This window comes from Sus scrofa, chromosome 10 (assembly GCF_054392235.1).
Source record: "Sus scrofa isolate SSC_HxYL_T2T_F1_AM1 chromosome 10, Sscrofa_HxYL_maternal_Yorkshire_Landrace_v2.0, whole genome shotgun sequence".
NCBI lineage: Eukaryota > Metazoa > Chordata > Mammalia > Artiodactyla > Suidae > Sus > Sus scrofa.
The window spans coordinates 46,037,862-46,056,487 of NC_139392.1; the positions used below are offsets into that span (position 1 = coordinate 46,037,862).

Genomic DNA, 18,626 nt, shown 5'->3' on the forward strand with positions numbered 1-18,626 from the left:
AGAGAGAGACTGAGAGAGAGAGAGACTGAGAAAGAGACGGAGGGATCGAGAGACGGAGAGAGAGAAATGGAGAGGGATTATGTGTGGGGAAACTCCAAGGGAGCTTGAAACCCTTGAAAGAGAGATATAAGCTCCAGATGTTTCCCTCCGTCCTGGCATCAAGATTCCTTGACGTCCCTGGGTTATACAAAGGCCAGGCGTGCACAGAGTTCGGTCATGCAGAAAGGCCTGAACTTTGGAGAAGAGCTCCCACGAACGTGCTGTCGACTCCAGGTGACCTGGGGTCAAAATGCTCCCAACATCCCCAAGACTCCAAAGGAAACCTTCCCCAAGACGTAAAGAGAAAGAAAGAGAGGAGTAAACCCACTGGGGTGTATCTCCATACCTGTTGTTGGCAAGCCAGGCCAAGAGACCACTATTCAAAGGCTACTCCGACTCCAAATCCCCAAATGTGTCCACTGCCATCATGAACATACATTGGGTTGAATGGAAAGGTTGGCCAGCAGCAAAGGAGAGGATGGGCCCTGAGAAATCCTGTTAGGACCTTTCGCCCATTGATGCGTGATCTGCGTGGGCACCTCTCTAGGAAGAGGCAACATCCACTTCCATCCCAGAGCGAAACTCCCCTGGGTATGGAGCAAGGGTGTCATTCTGAGGCGAGTCTGCATCCTGAGGCCAACTGAGCACTGGCCAAAGGCCAGCCCAATCACGGAATATGCCCTAATGAACGGCATGGCCCTATCGATGCAGGATGCACAGGCGGGAAGGACTCCCGGCCTCTGGGATTTGCAACCCCAGCTCAGAGGCAGAGGTCAACCTACCGCTTGATGTGCAGGACGTGCTGGAGGAATCCATGCTTCGAGGTCAGTCGGAGAAGCGAGAAGAAGCGACCGGCTGGCCGGGAGAATGCTGGCCCACAGTGCTCTCCCTGGAGACAGGGGTCTGGTAGAGGCTGAGGTGGCCACGTCCTGATGTATGGAAATCAGCGGAGCTGCTGGAAATTCCCCACCCCCCAAAACTCCAGGGCATTCCTCAGGTACCTGTAGAGCCTGCCCACAGGGTTGCCCATCACCTGGACGGCTGGGCCGTACCACAGACCTCACTTCACGCAAGGTCGGAGATCTAACAGTCATTGAGAATTCCCCTCCAGTTTGAGGACCTGGGAGGAAGGAAGACAACCTAAGGCCCTTTCAAGTGGCAGCCCAGCTCCGAGTCTCCCAGGCCTTTGGAGTGCAGGCCATATGGTCTTCACGGCTAGCCACGTGAGACTCACCCTCTGGTTCAGACCTGGCATCATTCCAGACCTTCTCTGCCCGCCTCTGTCAGATTCCTGCATTTCCACAGGCCAACCTGTGGTTTTCCCCGTTTTCCATATGGGACCCTAAGTGTTTCACCCCTGTCTGCATTCCACACATTCCTCTGCTCTGCTTTACATTCCTTCCATGGGTGTGGTTTTCTCAAGGTTCTTTAACCCTTCTTTGGGCTTGGGTTGTTTATGGTGGCTTTGGGGGGCTATGGATTAGCCTGCTTTCCTTTGAACCGTTCCAAGACAGCTTCAGGATGGGGGGCACGACGATTCCTCAGGCTCTCCTGCTCCACTGGACCACGGGTGCCTAAAGACTTTTCCCCATTGTAAACACACGTGCTAGTGTTTCTGAAGGGAATAGGACTATGGATCTAAGAGGACACCCGGTTAAAAAAATAGCCAAAACCCCTGCGCATTTCCTGAGAGAGGAACCCAAATCGTATCTTCCATGCCAGAGAAAACCACAGTCCAAGATTCCTGCTGAGTCTCCAGAAGTCGCAAAAACGTCCTGGCTTTTCTTGGCTATCATCCCAAAGAAAAACCCTGGAGAGAGAATTATTAATTGATGAGGAGGAAGAGGAGATTGATGATAAGGGCTAGGTAGTGAGAAAGCTATACTGATGTGAAGGAGATGCAGGAAGTGAGCAGCAAGGCTCGCATTGTGGAGGAGGGATTTCGTGGGAGGAAATTAGGGATGGAAAAAGGTGTTAAGGCGAATGGAATACAGAAAGTGGGAAGGAAGGCAGAGAGGCAAACCAAAAGGTTGAAGCATGGCTCTCATCACACACCACGGCTGACTTTACAGGAGGCTACATCGACATCGAGACTCCGGACACCCAGGGAAGTCTGAATTTTGAGAAAAGCATTGCAACTTGGCAGAGGAACCTCGTGGCCTGCAGCCGATGGTGCACCCTGACAGGGCACCCCAGGTCAAGGACCACCAGGATTCCCAAGAACCTATGGGGGAGAGCTCAGGGATGCGTCAGCAGGGATGCAGATCCCTGGTGCCCTCAGGGCCCTGCTGGGCTGCTTCAACCATGCAGAATGTCCCCGAGGCAAGGGCTGTCTCTGCTCAAAAGGAGTGCCAAGACATATCTACAATTGGAAGCCCAGCGGCATGGGGAACGTGGGGGCACCAAGGATGCCTATGTGAGGGCACGTGAAGTCCATCTCCTGGGGACCAAATCCTCCCACTTCTCAAGTCCACGCTGGCAAAGGAAATGGATGGAAGACCCTAGTGTGAAGGGACATCAGAGTCTTGGGAGCAACCCGCCTTCCGCCTACCAGTGCTATCGAGTGTACTGATGGGTTTCTGCACGATGTCTCTGGTAGTGTCGCCCTTCGAAAAATCACACCAGCTTCTCTCGTCTACATCCAGGGCATATCAGCTCAAAGCCTCGGCCTATGAGTGGCACGAACCCAAAGACAAATAGAACCATGCAAACCACCAACAAACACTGACTGCACTTCTGGGGGGTAGAAAAGGAAAGCTTCTCGGCGGTGCCGACACCACAGCACCCGTTTGGAAGGAAGCCCTGCCGGGACTCCTCGCAAAATGACTCACCAGCTCGAGACACCCTGATTATGCTGTCTCGTGCTGTGGCCTGGCCACAGTGAGACCCAGGGGGGCGTGCCTGCACACAAAGGACCCCGGGCCGATCTGGGTTCAGGCCCTAGTGGTGGTGGACAAGAATGGAAGAAAGGGCCGCGGGTTCACACCACCCCAAGGGAAAAGTCTGTGAGGGCCAGCGGACGTGTGGATTCCAGCACATCGTTGCATCCATGAAATCCATAGCTTCCTGCGTTATGCCACGCTCCAAGCCACCAACGGCCTCTCTTCCCGAAGTGCCCACTAACAACACGTTGTCTGTTCTCAGCCACATGGCCTCAGTGTGGGCTCTCCTAGTCAAGACCTGTCAAAGCACACAGAAGCAGAGGAATCCCCCTGGATCGGTCTCCCTTCTGTCCGGCCGGCACACAGGAATTCTTCCTTGGTGATTCGCATGCAACTGACGGCCCCATGGCGGGTCCCCTTGCGAAGCGCTTACCCCACAGCCCCCAAAGCAAAGGCCGTCAAAGACCACTTCCTGTGTTCCAGGATGCTGTGTCTCGCAGAATTTGCTTCCGATACAAGCAAAGCCAACTTCGCTTCAGGTGAGCTTCCAAGTCCCGGATATTTATGATACATCAGCACAAAGTGACCTCCAGCAGATCGACGTGAATATCCAACGCAACTGGGCAAGTGTCCATCAGGACGGACCTCAGCACATGCAGTGATGACGACTTCAACACCAACCACAAGTCTGCATATTACACTGTCAAGGCCAGTGTGCAAAGTCTACGGTTCCATTCATGTAGACGTAAGTGGCCAAAGAGGAGAAGGAATTGAGACCGTAAGGCTGAGTTGGGAGTGAACCAAGGAGTTATAGAAAGTGAGACCCACAGGGTCCCAGCAGAGAAATGGAGAGAGAGAGATAGACATAGAGAGAGAGAGAGAGACTGAGAGAGAGAGAGAGTGAGAAAGAGACGGAGGGACCGAGAGACGGAGAGAGAGAAATGGAGAGGGATTATGTGTGGGGAAACTCCAAGGGAGCTTGAAACCCTTGAAAGAGAGATATAAGCTCCACATGTTTCCCTCCGTCCTGGCATCAAGATTCCTTGACGTCCCTGGGTTATACAAAGGCCAGGCGTGCACAGAGTTCGGTCATGCAGAAAGGCCTGAACTTTGGAGAAGAGCTCCCACGAACGTGCTGTCGACTCCAGGTGACCTGGGGTCAAAATGCTCCCAACATCCCCAAGACTCCAAAGGAAACCTTCCCCAAGACGTAAAGAGAAAGAAAGAGAGGAGTAAACCCACTGGGGTGTATCTCCATACCTGTTGTTGGCAAGCCAGGCCAAGAGACCACAATTCAAAGGCTACTCCGACTCCAAATCCCCAAATGTGTCCACTGCCATCATGAACATACATTGGGTTGAATGGAAAGGTTGGCCAGCAGCAAAGGAGAGGATGGGCCCTGAGAAATCCTGTTAGGACCTTTCGCCCATTGATGCGTGATCTGCGTGGGCACCTCTCTAGGAAGAGGCAACATCCACTTCCATCCCAGAGCGAAACTCCCCTGGGTATGGAGCAAGGGTGTCATTCTGAGGCGAGTCTGCATCCTGAGGCCAACTGAGCACTGGCCAAAGGCCAGCCCAATCACGGAATATGCCCTAATGAACGGCATGGCCCTATCGATGCAGGATGCACAGGCGGGAAGGACTCCCGGCCTCTGGGATTTGCAACCCCAGCTCAGAGGCAGAGGTCAACCTACCGCTTGATGTGCAGGACGTGCTTGAGGAATCCATGCTTCGAGGTCAGTCGGAGAAGCGAGAAGAAGCGACCGGCTGGCCGGGAGAATGCTGGCCCACAGTGCTCTCCCTGGAGACAGGGGTCTGGTAGAGGCTGAGGTGGCCACGTCCTGATGTATGGAAATCAGCGGAGCTGCTGGAAATTCCCCACCCCCCAAAACTCCAGAGCATTCCTCAGGTACCTGTAGAGCCTGCCCACAGGGTTGCCCATCACCTGGACGGCTGGGCCGTACCACAGACCTCACTTCACGCAAGGTCGGAGATCTAACAGTCATTGAGAATTCCCCTCCAGTTTGAGGACCTGGGAGGAAGGAGGACAACCTAAGGCCCTTTCAAGTGGCGGCCCAGCTCCGAGTCTCCCAGGCCTTTGGAGTGCAGGCCATATGGTCTTCACGGCTAGCCACGTGAGACTCACCCTCTGGTTCAGACCTGGCATCATTCCAGACCTTCTCTGCCCGCCTCTGTCAGATTCCTGCATTTCCACAGGCCAACCTGTGGTTTTCCCCGTTTTCCATATGGGACCCTAAGTGTTTCACCCCTGTCTGCATTCCACACATTCCTCTGCTCTGCTTTACATTCCTTCCATGGGTGTGGTTTTCTCAAGGTTCTTTAACCCTTCTTTGGGCTTGGGTTGTTTATGGTGGCTTTGGGGGGCTATGGATTAGCCTGCTTTCCTTTGAACCGTTCCAAGACAGCTTCAGGATGGGGGGCACGACGATTCCTCAGGCTCTCCTGCTCCACTGGACCACGGGTGCCTAAAGACTTTTCCCCATTGTAAACACACGTGCTAGTGTTTCTGAAGGGAATAGGACTATGGATCTAAGAGGACACCCGGTTAAAAAAATAGCCAAAACCCCTGCGCATTTCCTGAGAGAGGAACCCAAATCGTATCTTCCATGCCAGAGAAAACCACAGTCCAAGATTCCTGCTGAGTCTCCAGAAGTCGCAAAAACGTCCTGGCTTTTCTTGGCTATCATCCCAAAGAAAAACCCTGGAGAGAGAATTATTAATTGATGAGGAGGAAGAGGAGATTGATGATAAGGGCTAGGTAGTGAGAAAGCTATACTGATGTGAAGGAGATGCAGGAAGTGAGCAGCAAGGCTCGCATTGTGGAGGAGGGATTTCGTGGGAGGAAATTAGGGATGGAAAAAGGTGTTAAGGCGAATGGAATACAGAAAGTGGGAAGGAAGGCAGAGAGGCAAACCAAAAGGTTGAAGCATGGCTCTCATCACACACCACGGCTGACTTTACAGGAGGCTACATCGACATCGAGACTCCGGACACCCAGGGAAGTCTGAATTTTGAGAAAAGCATTGCAACTTGGCAGAGGAACCTCGTGGCCTGCAGCCGATGGTGCACCCTGACAGGGCACCCCAGGTCAAGGACCACCAGGATTCCCAAGAACCTATGGGGGAGAGCTCAGGGATGCGTCAGCAGGGATGCAGATCCCTGGTGCCCTCAGGGCCCTGCTGGGCTGCTTCAACCATGCAGAATGTCCCCGAGGCAAGGGCTGTCTCTGCTCAAAAGGAGTGCCAAGACATATCTACAATTGGAAGCCCAGCGGCATGGGGAACGTGGGGGCACCAAGGATGCCTATGTGAGGGCACGTGAAGTCCATCTCCTGGGGACCAAATCCTCCCACTTCTCAAGTCCACGCTGGCAAAGGAAATGGATGGAAGACCCTAGTGTGAAGGGACATCAGAGTCTTGGGAGCAACCCGCCTTCCGCCTACCAGTGCTATCGAGTGTACTGATGGGTTTCTGCACGATGTCTCTGGTAGTGTCGCCCTTCGAAAAATCACACCAGCTTCTCTCGTCTACATCCAGGGCATATCAGCTCAAAGCCTCGGCCTATGAGTGGCACGAACCCAAAGACAAATAGAACCATGCAAACCACCAACAAACACTGACTGCACTTCTGGGGGGTAGAAAAGGAAAGCTTCTCGGCGGTGCCGACACCACAGCACCCGTTTGGAAGGAAGCCCTGCCGGGACTCCTCGCAAAATGACTCACCAGCTCGAGACACCCTGATTATGCTGCCTCGTGCTGTGGCCGGGCCACAGTGAGTTACAGGGAGGCCTGCCTGCACACAAAGGACCCCGGGCCGATCTGGGTTCAGGCCCTAGTGGTGGTGGACAAGAATGGAAGAAAGGGCCGCGGGTTCACACCACCCCAAGGGAAAAGTCTGTGAGGGCCAGCGGACGTGTGGATTCCAGCACATCGTTGCATCCACGAAATCCATAGCTTCCTGCGTTATGCCACGCTCCAAGCCACCAACGGCCTCTCTTCCCGAAGTGCCCACTAACAACACGTTGTCTGTTCTCAGCCACATGGCCTCAGTGTGGGCTCTCCTAGTCAAGACCTGTCAAAGCACACAGAAGCAGAGGAATCCCCCTGGATCGGTCTCCCTTCTGTCCGGCCGGCACACAGGAATTCTTCCTTGGTGATTCGCATGCAACTGACGGCCCCATGGCGGGTCCCCTTGCGAAGCGCTTACCCCACAGCCCCCAAAGCAAAGGCCGTCAAAGACCACTTCCTGTGTTCCAGGATGCTGTGTCTCGCAGAATTTGCTTCCGATACAAGCAAAGCCAACTTCGCTTCAGGTGAGCTTCCAAGTCCCGGATATTTATGATACATCAGCACAAAGTGACCTCCAGCAGATCGACGTGAATATCCAACGCAACTGGGCAAGTGTCCATCAGGACGGACCTCAGCACATGCAGTGATGACGACTTCAACACCAACCACAAGTCTGCATATTACACTGTCAAGGCCAGTGTGCAAAGTCTACGGTTCCATTCATGTAGACGTAAGTGGCCAAAGAGGAGAAGGAATTGAGACCGTTAAGCTGAGTTGGGAGTGAACCAAGGAGTTATAGAAAGTGAGACCCACAGGGTCCCAGCAGAGAAATGGAGAGAGAGAGATAGACATAGAGAGAGAGAGAGAGACTGAGAGAGAGAGAGAGTGAGAAAGAGACGGAGGGACCGAGAGACGGAGAGAGAGAAATGGAGAGGGATTATGTGTGGGGAAACTCCAAGGGAGCTTGAAACCCTTGAAAGAGAGATATAAGCTCCACATGTTTCCCTCCGTCCTGGCATCAAGATTCCTTGACGTCCCTGGGTTATACAAAGGCCAGGCGTGCACAGAGTTCGGTCATGCAGAAAGGCCTGAACTTTGGAGAAGAGCTCCCACGAACGTGCTGTCGACTCCAGGTGACCTGGGGTCAAAATGCTCCCAACATCCCCAAGACTCCAAAGGAAACCTTCCCCAAGACGTAAAGAGAAAGAAAGAGAGGAGTAAACCCACTGGGGTGTATCTCCATACCTGTTGTTGGCAAGCCAGGCCAAGAGACCACAATTCAAAGGCTACTCCGACTCCAAATCCCCAAATGTGTCCACTGCCATCATGAACATACATTGGGTTGAATGGAAAGGTTGGCCAGCAGCAAAGGAGAGGATGGGCCCTGAGAAATCCTGTTAGGACCTTTCGCCCATTGATGCGTGATCTGCGTGGGCACCTCTCTAGGAAGAGGCAACATCCACTTCCATCCCAGAGCGAAACTCCCCTGGGTATGGAGCAAGGGTGTCATTCTGAGGCGAGTCTGCATCCTGAGGCCAACTGAGCACTGGCCAAAGGCCAGCCCAATCACGGAATATGCCCTAATGAACGGCATGGCCCTATCGATGCAGGATGCACAGGCGGGAAGGACTCCCGGCCTCTGGGATTTGCAACCCCAGCTCAGAGGCAGAGGTCAACCTACCGCTTGATGTGCAGGACGTGCTGGAGGAATCCATGCTTCGAGGTCAGTCGGAGAAGCGAGAAGAAGCGACCGGCTGGCCGGGAGAATGCTGGCCCACAGTGCTCTCCCTGGAGACAGGGGTCTGGTAGAGGCTGAGGTGGCCACGTCCTGATGTATGGAAATCAGCGGAGCTGCTGGAAATTCCCCACCCCCCAAAACTCCAGGGCATTCCTCAGGTACCTGTAGAGCCTGCCCACAGGGTTGCCCATCACCTGGACGGCTGGGCCGTACCACAGACCTCACTTCACGCAAGGTCGGAGATCTAACAGTCATTGAGAATTCCCCTCCAGTTTGAGGACCTGGGAGGAAGGAAGACAACCTAAGGCCCTTTCAAGTGGCAGCCCAGCTCCGAGTCTCCCAAGCCTTTGGAGTGCAGGCCATATGGTCTTCACGGCTAGCCACGTGAGACTCACCCTCTGGTTCAGACCTGGCATCATTCCAGACCTTCTCTGCCCGCCTCTGTCAGATTCCTGCATTTCCACAGGCCAACCTGTGGTTTTCCCCGTTTTCCATATGGGACCCTAAGTGTTTCACCCCTGTCTGCATTCCACACATTCCTCTGCTCTGCTTTACATTCCTTCCATGGGTGTGGTTTTCTCAAGGTTCTTTAACCCTTCTTTGGGCTTGGGTTGTTTATGGTGGCTTTGGGGGGCTATGGATTAGCCTGCTTTCCTTTGAACCGTTCCAAGACAGCTTCAGGATGGGGGGCACGACGATTCCTCAGGCTCTCCTGCTCCACTGGACCACGGGTGCCTAAAGACTTTTCCCCATTGTAAACACACGTGCTAGTGTTTCTGAAGGGAATAGGACTATGGATCTAAGAGGACACCCGGTTAAAAAAATAGCCAAAACCCCTGCGCATTTCCTGAGAGAGGAACCCAAATCGTATCTTCCATGCCAGAGAAAACCACAGTCCAAGATTCCTGCTGAGTCTCCAGAAGTCGCAAAAACGTCCTGGCTTTTCTTGGCTATCATCCCAAAGAAAAACCCTGGAGAGAGAATTATTAATTGATGAGGAGGAAGAGGAGATTGATGATAAGGGCTAGGTAGTGAGAAAGCTATACTGATGTGAAGGAGATGCAGGAAGTGAGCAGCAAGGCTCGCATTGTGGAGGAGGGATTTCGTGGGAGGAAATTAGGGATGGAAAAAGGTGTTAAGGCGAATGGAATACAGAAAGTGGGAAGGAAGGCAGAGAGGCAAACCAAAAGGTTGAAGCATGGCTCTCATCACACACCACGGCTGACTTTACAGGAGGCTACATCGACATCGAGACTCCGGACACCCAGGGAAGTCTGAATTTTGAGAAAAGCATTGCAACTTGGCAGAGGAACCTCGTGGCCTGCAGCCGATGGTGCACCCTGACAGGGCACCCCAGGTCAAGGACCACCAGGATTCCCAAGAACCTATGGGGGAGAGCTCAGGGATGCGTCAGCAGGGATGCAGATCCCTGGTGCCCTCAGGGCCCTGCTGGGCTGCTTCAACCATGCAGAATGTCCCCGAGGCAAGGGCTGTCTCTGCTCAAAAGGAGTGCCAAGACATATCTACAATTGGAAGCCCAGCGGCATGGGGAACGTGGGGGCACCAAGGATGCCTATGTGAGGGCACGTGAAGTCCATCTCCTGGGGACCAAATCCTCCCACTTCTCAAGTCCACGCTGGCAAAGGAAATGGATGGAAGACCCTAGTGTGAAGGGACATCAGAGTCTTGGGAGCAACCCGCCTTCCGCCTACCAGTGCTATCGAGTGTACTGATGGGTTTCTGCACGATGTCTCTGGTAGTGTCGCCCTTCGAAAAATCACACCAGCTTCTCTCGTCTACATCCAGGGCATATCAGCTCAAAGCCTCGGCCTATGAGTGGCACGAACCCAAAGACAAATAGAACCATGCAAACCACCAACAAACACTGACTGCACTTCTGGGGGGTAGAAAAGGAAAGCTTCTCGGCGGTGCCGACACCACAGCACCCGTTTGGAAGGAAGCCCTGCCGGGACTCCTCGCAAAATGACTCACCAGCTCGAGACACCCTGATTATGCTGTCTCGTGCTGTGGCCTGGCCACAGTGAGACCCAGGGGGGCGTGCCTGCACACAAAGGACCCCGGGCCGATCTGGGTTCAGGCCCTAGTGGTGGTGGACAAGAATGGAAGAAAGGGCCGCGGGTTCACACCACCCCAAGGGAAAAGTCTGTGAGGGCCAGCGGACGTGTGGATTCCAGCACATCGTTGCATCCATGAAATCCATAGCTTCCTGCGTTATGCCACGCTCCAAGCCACCAACGGCCTCTCTTCCCGAAGTGCCCACTAACAACACGTTGTCTGTTCTCAGCCACATGGCCTCAGTGTGGGCTCTCCTAGTCAAGACCTGTCAAAGCACACAGAAGCAGAGGAATCCCCCTGGATCGGTCTCCCTTCTGTCCGGCCGGCACACAGGAATTCTTCCTTGGTGATTCGCATGCAACTGACGGCCCCATGGCGGGTCCCCTTGCGAAGCGCTTACCCCACAGCCCCCAAAGCAAAGGCCGTCAAAGACCACTTCCTGTGTTCCAGGATGCTGTGTCTCGCAGAATTTGCTTCCGATACAAGCAAAGCCAACTTCGCTTCAGGTGAGCTTCCAAGTCCCGGATATTTATGATACATCAGCACAAAGTGACCTCCAGCAGATCGACGTGAATATCCAACGCAACTGGGCAAGTGTCCATCAGGACGGACCTCAGCACATGCAGTGATGACGACTTCAACACCAACCACAAGTCTGCATATTACACTGTCAAGGCCAGTGTGCAAAGTCTACGGTTCCATTCATGTAGACGTAAGTGGCCAAAGAGGAGAAGGAATTGAGACCGTTAAGCTGAGTTGGGAGTGAACCAAGGAGTTATAGAAAGTGAGACCCACAGGGTCCCAGCAGAGAAATGGAGAGAGAGAGATAGACATAGAGAGAGAGAGAGAGACTGAGAGAGAGAGAGAGTGAGAAAGAGACGGAGGGACCGAGAGACGGAGAGAGAGAAATGGAGAGGGATTATGTGTGGGGAAACTCCAAGGGAGCTTGAAACCCTTGAAAGAGAGATATAAGCTCCACATGTTTCCCTCCGTCCTGGCATCAAGATTCCTTGACGTCCCTGGGTTATACAAAGGCCAGGCGTGCACAGAGTTCGGTCATGCAGAAAGGCCTGAACTTTGGAGAAGAGCTCCCACGAACGTGCTGTCGACTCCAGGTGACCTGGGGTCAAAATGCTCCCAACATCCCCAAGACTCCAAAGGAAACCTTCCCCAAGACGTAAAGAGAAAGAAAGAGAGGAGTAAACCCACTGGGGTGTATCTCCATACCTGTTGTTGGCAAGCCAGGCCAAGAGACCACAATTCAAAGGCTACTCCGACTCCAAATCCCCAAATGTGTCCACTGCCATCATGAACATACATTGGGTTGAATGGAAAGGTTGGCCAGCAGCAAAGGAGAGGATGGGCCCTGAGAAATCCTGTTAGGACCTTTCGCCCATTGATGCGTGATCTGCGTGGGCACCTCTCTAGGAAGAGGCAACATCCACTTCCATCCCAGAGCGAAACTCCCCTGGGTATGGAGCAAGGGTGTCATTCTGAGGCGAGTCTGCATCCTGAGGCCAACTGAGCACTGGCCAAAGGCCAGCCCAATCACGGAATATGCCCTAATGAACGGCATGGCCCTATCGATGCAGGATGCACAGGCGGGAAGGACTCCCGGCCTCTGGGATTTGCAACCCCAGCTCAGAGGCAGAGGTCAACCTACCGCTTGATGTGCAGGACGTGCTTGAGGAATCCATGCTTCGAGGTCAGTCGGAGAAGCGAGAAGAAGCGACCGGCTGGCCGGGAGAATGCTGGCCCACAGTGCTCTCCCTGGAGACAGGGGTCTGGTAGAGGCTGAGGTGGCCACGTCCTGATGTATGGAAATCAGCGGAGCTGCTGGAAATTCCCCACCCCCCAAAACTCCAGGGCATTCCTCAGGTACCTGTAGAGCCTGCCCACAGGGTTGCCCATCACCTGGACGGCTGGGCCGTACCACAGACCTCACTTCACGCAAGGTCGGAGATCTAACAGTCATTGAGAATTCCCCTCCAGTTTGAGGACCTGGGAGGAAGGAGGACAACCTAAGGCCCTTTCAAGTGGCGGCCCAGCTCCGAGTCTCCCAGGCCTTTGGAGTGCAGGCCATATGGTCTTCACGGCTAGCCACGTGAGACTCACCCTCTGGTTCAGACCTGGCATCATTCCAGACCTTCTCTGCCCGCCTCTGTCAGATTCCTGCATTTCCACAGGCCAACCTGTGGTTTTCCCCGTTTTCCATATGGGACCCTAAGTGTTTCACCCCTGTCTGCATTCCACACATTCCTCTGCTCTGCTTTACATTCCTTCCATGGGTGTGGTTTTCTCAAGGTTCTTTAACCCTTCTTTGGGCTTGGGTTGTTTATGGTGGCTTTGGGGGGCTATGGATTAGCCTGCTTTCCTTTGAACCGTTCCAAGACAGCTTCAGGATGGGGGGCACGACGATTCCTCAGGCTCTCCTGCTCCACTGGACCACGGGTGCCTAAAGACTTTTCCCCATTGTAAACACACGTGCTAGTGTTTCTGAAGGGAATAGGACTATGGATCTAAGAGGACACCCGGTTAAAAAAATAGCCAAAACCCCTGCGCATTTCCTGAGAGAGGAACCCAAATCGTATCTTCCATGCCAGAGAAAACCACAGTCCAAGATTCCTGCTGAGTCTCCAGAAGTCGCAAAAACGTCCTGGCTTTTCTTGGCTATCATCCCAAAGAAAAACCCTGGAGAGAGAATTATTAATTGATGAGGAGGAAGAGGAGATTGATGATAAGGGCTAGGTAGTGAGAAAGCTATACTGATGTGAAGGAGATGCAGGAAGTGAGCAGCAAGGCTCGCATTGTGGAGGAGGGATTTCGTGGGAGGAAATTAGGGATGGAAAAAGGTGTTAAGGCGAATGGAATACAGAAAGTGGGAAGGAAGGCAGAGAGGCAAACCAAAAGGTTGAAGCATGGCTCTCATCACACACCACGGCTGACTTTACAGGAGGCTACATCGACATCGAGACTCCGGACACCCAGGGAAGTCTGAATTTTGAGAAAAGCATTGCAACTTGGCAGAGGAACCTCGTGGCCTGCAGCCGATGGTGCACCCTGACAGGGCACCCCAGGTCAAGGACCACCAGGATTCCCAAGAACCTATGGGGGAGAGCTCAGGGATGCGTCAGCAGGGATGCAGATCCCTGGTGCCCTCAGGGCCCTGCTGGGCTGCTTCAACCATGCAGAATGTCCCCGAGGCAAGGGCTGTCTCTGCTCAAAAGGAGTGCCAAGACATATCTACAATTGGAAGCCCAGCGGCATGGGGAACGTGGGGGCACCAAGGATGCCTATGTGAGGGCACGTGAAGTCCATCTCCTGGGGACCAAATCCTCCCACTTCTCAAGTCCACGCTGGCAAAGGAAATGGATGGAAGACCCTAGTGTGAAGGGACATCAGAGTCTTGGGAGCAACCCGCCTTCCGCCTACCAGTGCTATCGAGTGTACTGATGGGTTTCTGCACGATGTCTCTGGTAGTGTCGCCCTTCGAAAAATCACACCAGCTTCTCTCGTCTACATCCAGGGCATATCAGCTCAAAGCCTCGGCCTATGAGTGGCACGAACCCAAAGACAAATAGAACCATGCAAACCACCAACAAACACTGACTGCACTTCTGGGGGGTAGAAAAGGAAAGCTTCTCGGCGGTGCCGACACCACAGCACCCGTTTGGAAGGAAGCCCTGCCGGGACTCCTCGCAAAATGACTCACCAGCTCGAGACACCCTGATTATGCTGCCTCGTGCTGTGGCCGGGCCACAGTGAGTTACCTGGAGGCCTGCCTGCACACAAAGGACCCCGGGCCGATCTGGGTTCAGGCCCTAGTGGTGGTGGACAAGAATGGAAGAAAGGGCCGCGGGTTCACACCACCCCAAGGGAAAAGTCTGTGAGGGCCAGCGGACGTGTGGATTCCAGCACATCGTTGCATCCACGAAATCCATAGCTTCCTGCGTTATGCCACGCTCCAAGCCACCAACGGCCTCTCTTCCCGAAGTGCCCACTAACAACACGTTGTCTGTTCTCAGCCACATGGCCTCAGTGTGGGCTCTCCTAGTCAAGACCTGTCAAAGCACACAGAAGCAGAGGAATCCCCCTGGATCGGTCTCCCTTCTGTCCGGCCGGCACACAGGAATTCTTCCTTGGTGATTCGCATGCAACTGACGGCCCCATGGCGGGTCCCCTTGCGAAGCGCTTACCCCACAGCCCCCAAAGCAAAGGCCGTCAAAGACCACTTCCTGTGTTCCAGGATGCTGTGTCTCGCAGAATTTGCTTCCGATACAAGCAAAGCCAACTTCGCTTCAGGTGAGCTTCCAAGTCCCGGATATTTATGATACATCAGCACAAAGTGACCTCCAGCAGATCGACGTGAATATCCAACGCAACTGGGCAAGTGTCCATCAGGACGGACCTCAGCACATGCAGTGATGACGACTTCAACACCAACCACAAGTCTGCATATTACACTGTCAAGGCCAGTGTGCAAAGTCTACGGTTCCATTCATGTAGACGTAAGTGGCCAAAGAGGAGAAGGAATTGAGACCGTTAAGCTGAGTTGGGAGTGAACCAAGGAGTTATAGAAAGTGAGACCCACAGGGTCCCAGCAGAGAAATGGAGAGAGAGAGATAGACATAGAGAGAGAGAGAGAGACTGAGAGAGAGAGAGACTGAGAAAGAGACGGAGGGACCGAGAGACGGAGAGAGAGAAATGGAGAGGGATTATGTGTGGGGAAACTCCAAGGGAGCTTGAAACCCTTGAAAGAGAGATATAAGCTCCACATGTTTCCCTCCGTCCTGGCATCAAGATTCCTTGACGTCCCTGGGTTATACAAAGGCCAGGCGTGCACAGAGTTCGGTCATGCAGAAAGGCCTGAACTTTGGAGAAGAGCTCCCACGAACGTGCTGTCGACTCCAGGTGACCTGGGGTCAAAATGCTCCCAACATCCCCAAGACTCCAAAGGAAACCTTCCCCAAGACGTAAAGAGAAAGAAAGAGAGGAGTAAACCCACTGGGGTGTATCTCCATACCTGTTGTTGGCAAGCCAGGCCAAGAGACCACAATTCAAAGGCTACTCCGACTCCAAATCCCCAAATGTGTCCACTGCCATCATGAACATACATTGGGTTGAATGGAAAGGTTGGCCAGCAGCAAAGGAGAGGATGGGCCCTGAGAAATCCTGTTAGGACCTTTCGCCCATTGATGCGTGATCTGCGTGGGCACCTCTCTAGGAAGAGGCAACATCCACTTCCATCCCAGAGCGAAACTCCCCTGGGTATGGAGCAAGGGTGTCATTCTGAGGCGAGTCTGCATCCTGAGGCCAACTGAGCACTGGCCAAAGGCCAGCCCAATCTCGAAACATGCCCCAATGAACGGCATGGCCCTATCGATGCAGGATGCACAGGCGGGAAGGGCTCCCGGCCTCTGGGATTTGCAACCCCCAGCTCAGAGGCAGAGGTCAACCTACCGCTGGATGTGCAGGACGTGCTGGAGGAATCCATGCTTCGAGGTCAGTCGGAGAAGCAAGAAGAAGCGACCGGCTGGCCGGGAGAATGCTGGCCCACTGTGCTCTCCCTGGAGACAGGGGTCTGGTAGAGGCTGAGGTGGCCACGCCCTGATGTATGGAAATCAGCGGAGCTGCTGGAAATTCCCCACCCCCCAAAACTCCAGGGCATTCCTCAGGTACCTGTAGAGCCTGCCCACAGGGTTGCCCATCACCTGGACGGCTGGGCCGTACCACAGACCTCACTTCACGCAAGGTCGGAGATCTAACAGTCATTGAGAATTCCCCTCCAGTTTGAGGACCTGGGAGGAAGGAGGACAACCTAAGGCCCTTTCAAGTGGCAGCCCAGCTCCGAGTCTCCCAGGCCTTTGGAGTGCAGGCCATATGGTCTTCACGGCTAGCCACGTGAGACTCACCCTCTGGTTCAGACCTGGCATCATTCCAGACCTTCTCTGCCCGCCTCTGTCAGATTCCTGCATTTCCACAGGCCAACCTGTGGTTTTCCCCGTTTTCCATATGGGACCCTAAGTGTTTCACCCCTGTCTGCATTCCACACATTCCTCTGCTCTGCTTTACATTCCTTCCATGGGTGTGGTTTTCTCAAGGTTCTTTAACCCTTCTTTGGGCTTGGGTTGTTTATGGTGGCTTTGGGGGGCTATGGATTAGCCTGCTTTCCTTTGAACCGTTCCAAGACAGCTTCAGGATGGGGGGCACGACGATTCCTCAGGCTCTCCTGCTCCACTGGACCACGGGTGCCTAAAGACTTTTCCCCATTGTAAACACACGTGCTAGTGTTTCTGAAGGGAATAGGACTATGGATCTAAGAGGACACCCGGTTAAAAAAATAGCCAAAACCCCTGCGCATTTCCTGAGAGAGGAACCCAAATCGTATCTTCCATGCCAGAGAAAACCACAGTCCAAGATTCCTGCTGAGTCTCCAGAAGTCGCAAAAACGTCCTGGCTTTTCTTGGCTATCATCCCAAAGAAAAACCCTGGAGAGAGAATTATTAATTGATGAGGAGGAAGAGGAGATTGATGATAAGGGCTAGGTAGTGAGAAAGCTATACTGATGTGAAGGAGATGCAGGAAGTGAGCAGCAAGGCTCGCATTGTGGAGGAGGGATCTCGTGGGAGGAAATTAGGGATGGAAAAAGGTGTTAAGGCGAATGGAATACAGAAAGTGGGAAGGAAGGCAGAGAGGCAAACCAAAAGGTTGAAGCATGGCTCTCATCACACACCACGGCTGACTTTACAGGAGGCTACATCGACATCGAGACTCCGGACACCCAGGGAAGTCTGAATTTTGAGAAAAGCATTGCAACTTGGCAGAGGAACCTCGTGGCCTGCAGCCGATGGTGCACCCTGACAGGGCACCCCAGGTCAAGGACCACCAGGATTCCCAAGAACCTATGGGGGAGAGCTCAGGGATGCGTCAGCAGGGATGCAGATCCCTGGTGCCCTCAGGGCCCTGCTGGGCTGCTTCAACCATGCAGAATGTCCCCGAGGCAAGGGCTGTCTCTGCTCAAAAGGAGTGCCAAGACATATCTACAATTGGAAGCCCAGCGGCATGGGGAACGTGGGGGCACCAAGGATGCCTATGTGAGGGCACGTGAAGTCCATCTCCTGGGGACCAAATCCTCCCACTTCTCAAGTCCACGCTGGCAAAGGAAATGGATGGAAGACCCTAGTGTGAAGGGACATCAGAGTCTTGGGAGCAACCCGCCTTCCGCCTACCAGTGCTATCGAGTGTACTGATGGGTTTCTGCACGATGTCTCTGGTAGTGTCGCCCTTCGAAACATCACACCAGCTTCTCTCGTCTACATCCAGGGCATATCAGCTCAAAGCCTCGGCCTATGAGTGGCACGAACCCAAAGACAAATAGAACCATGCAAACCACCAACAAACACTGACTGCACTTCTGGGGGGTAGAAAAGGAAAGCTTCTCGGCGGTGCCGACACCACAGCACCCGTTTGGAAGGAAGCCCTGCCGGGACTCCTCGCAAAATGACTCACCAGCTCGAGACACCCTGATTATGCTGCCTCGTGCTGTGGCCTGGCCACAGTGAGAACCAGGGGGGCGTGCCTGCACACAAAGGACCCCGGGCCGATCTGGGTTCAGGCCCTAGTGGTGGTGGACAAGAATGGAAGAAAGGGCCGCGGGTTCACACCACCCCAAGGGAAAAGTCTGTGAGGGCCAGCGGACGTGTGGATTCCAGCACATCGTTGCATCCACGAAATCCATAGCTTCCTGCGTTATGCCACGCTCCAAGCCACCAACGGCCTCTCTTCCCGAAGTGCCCACTAACAACACGTTGTCTGTTCTCAGCCACATGGCCTCAGTGTGGGCTCTCCTAGTCAAGACCTGTCAAAGCACACAGAAGCAGAGGAATCCCCCTGGATCGGTCTCCCTTCTGTCCGGCCGGCACACAGGAATTCTTCCTTGGTGATTCGCATGCAACTGACGGCCCCATGGCGGGTCCCCTTGCGAAGCGCTTACCCCACAGCCCCCAAAGCAAAGGCCGTCAAAGACCACTTCCTGTGTTCCAGGATGCTGTGTCTCGCAGAATTTGCTTCCGATACAAGC

At 53.8% G+C, this 18,626-nt stretch overlaps 1 non-coding gene across 1 annotated transcript; it reads right to left on the reverse strand.

Moving 5' to 3' along the window:
• Positions 1-2,901: 2,901 nt before the first annotated feature.
• Positions 2,902-2,985, reverse strand: MIR9845-2 (microRNA mir-9845-2). The gene has a single exon (NR_128533.1). It is a non-coding gene; the product is annotated as a microRNA 9845-2 (primary transcript).
• Between the last annotated feature and the right edge of the window lie 15,641 nt (positions 2,986-18,626).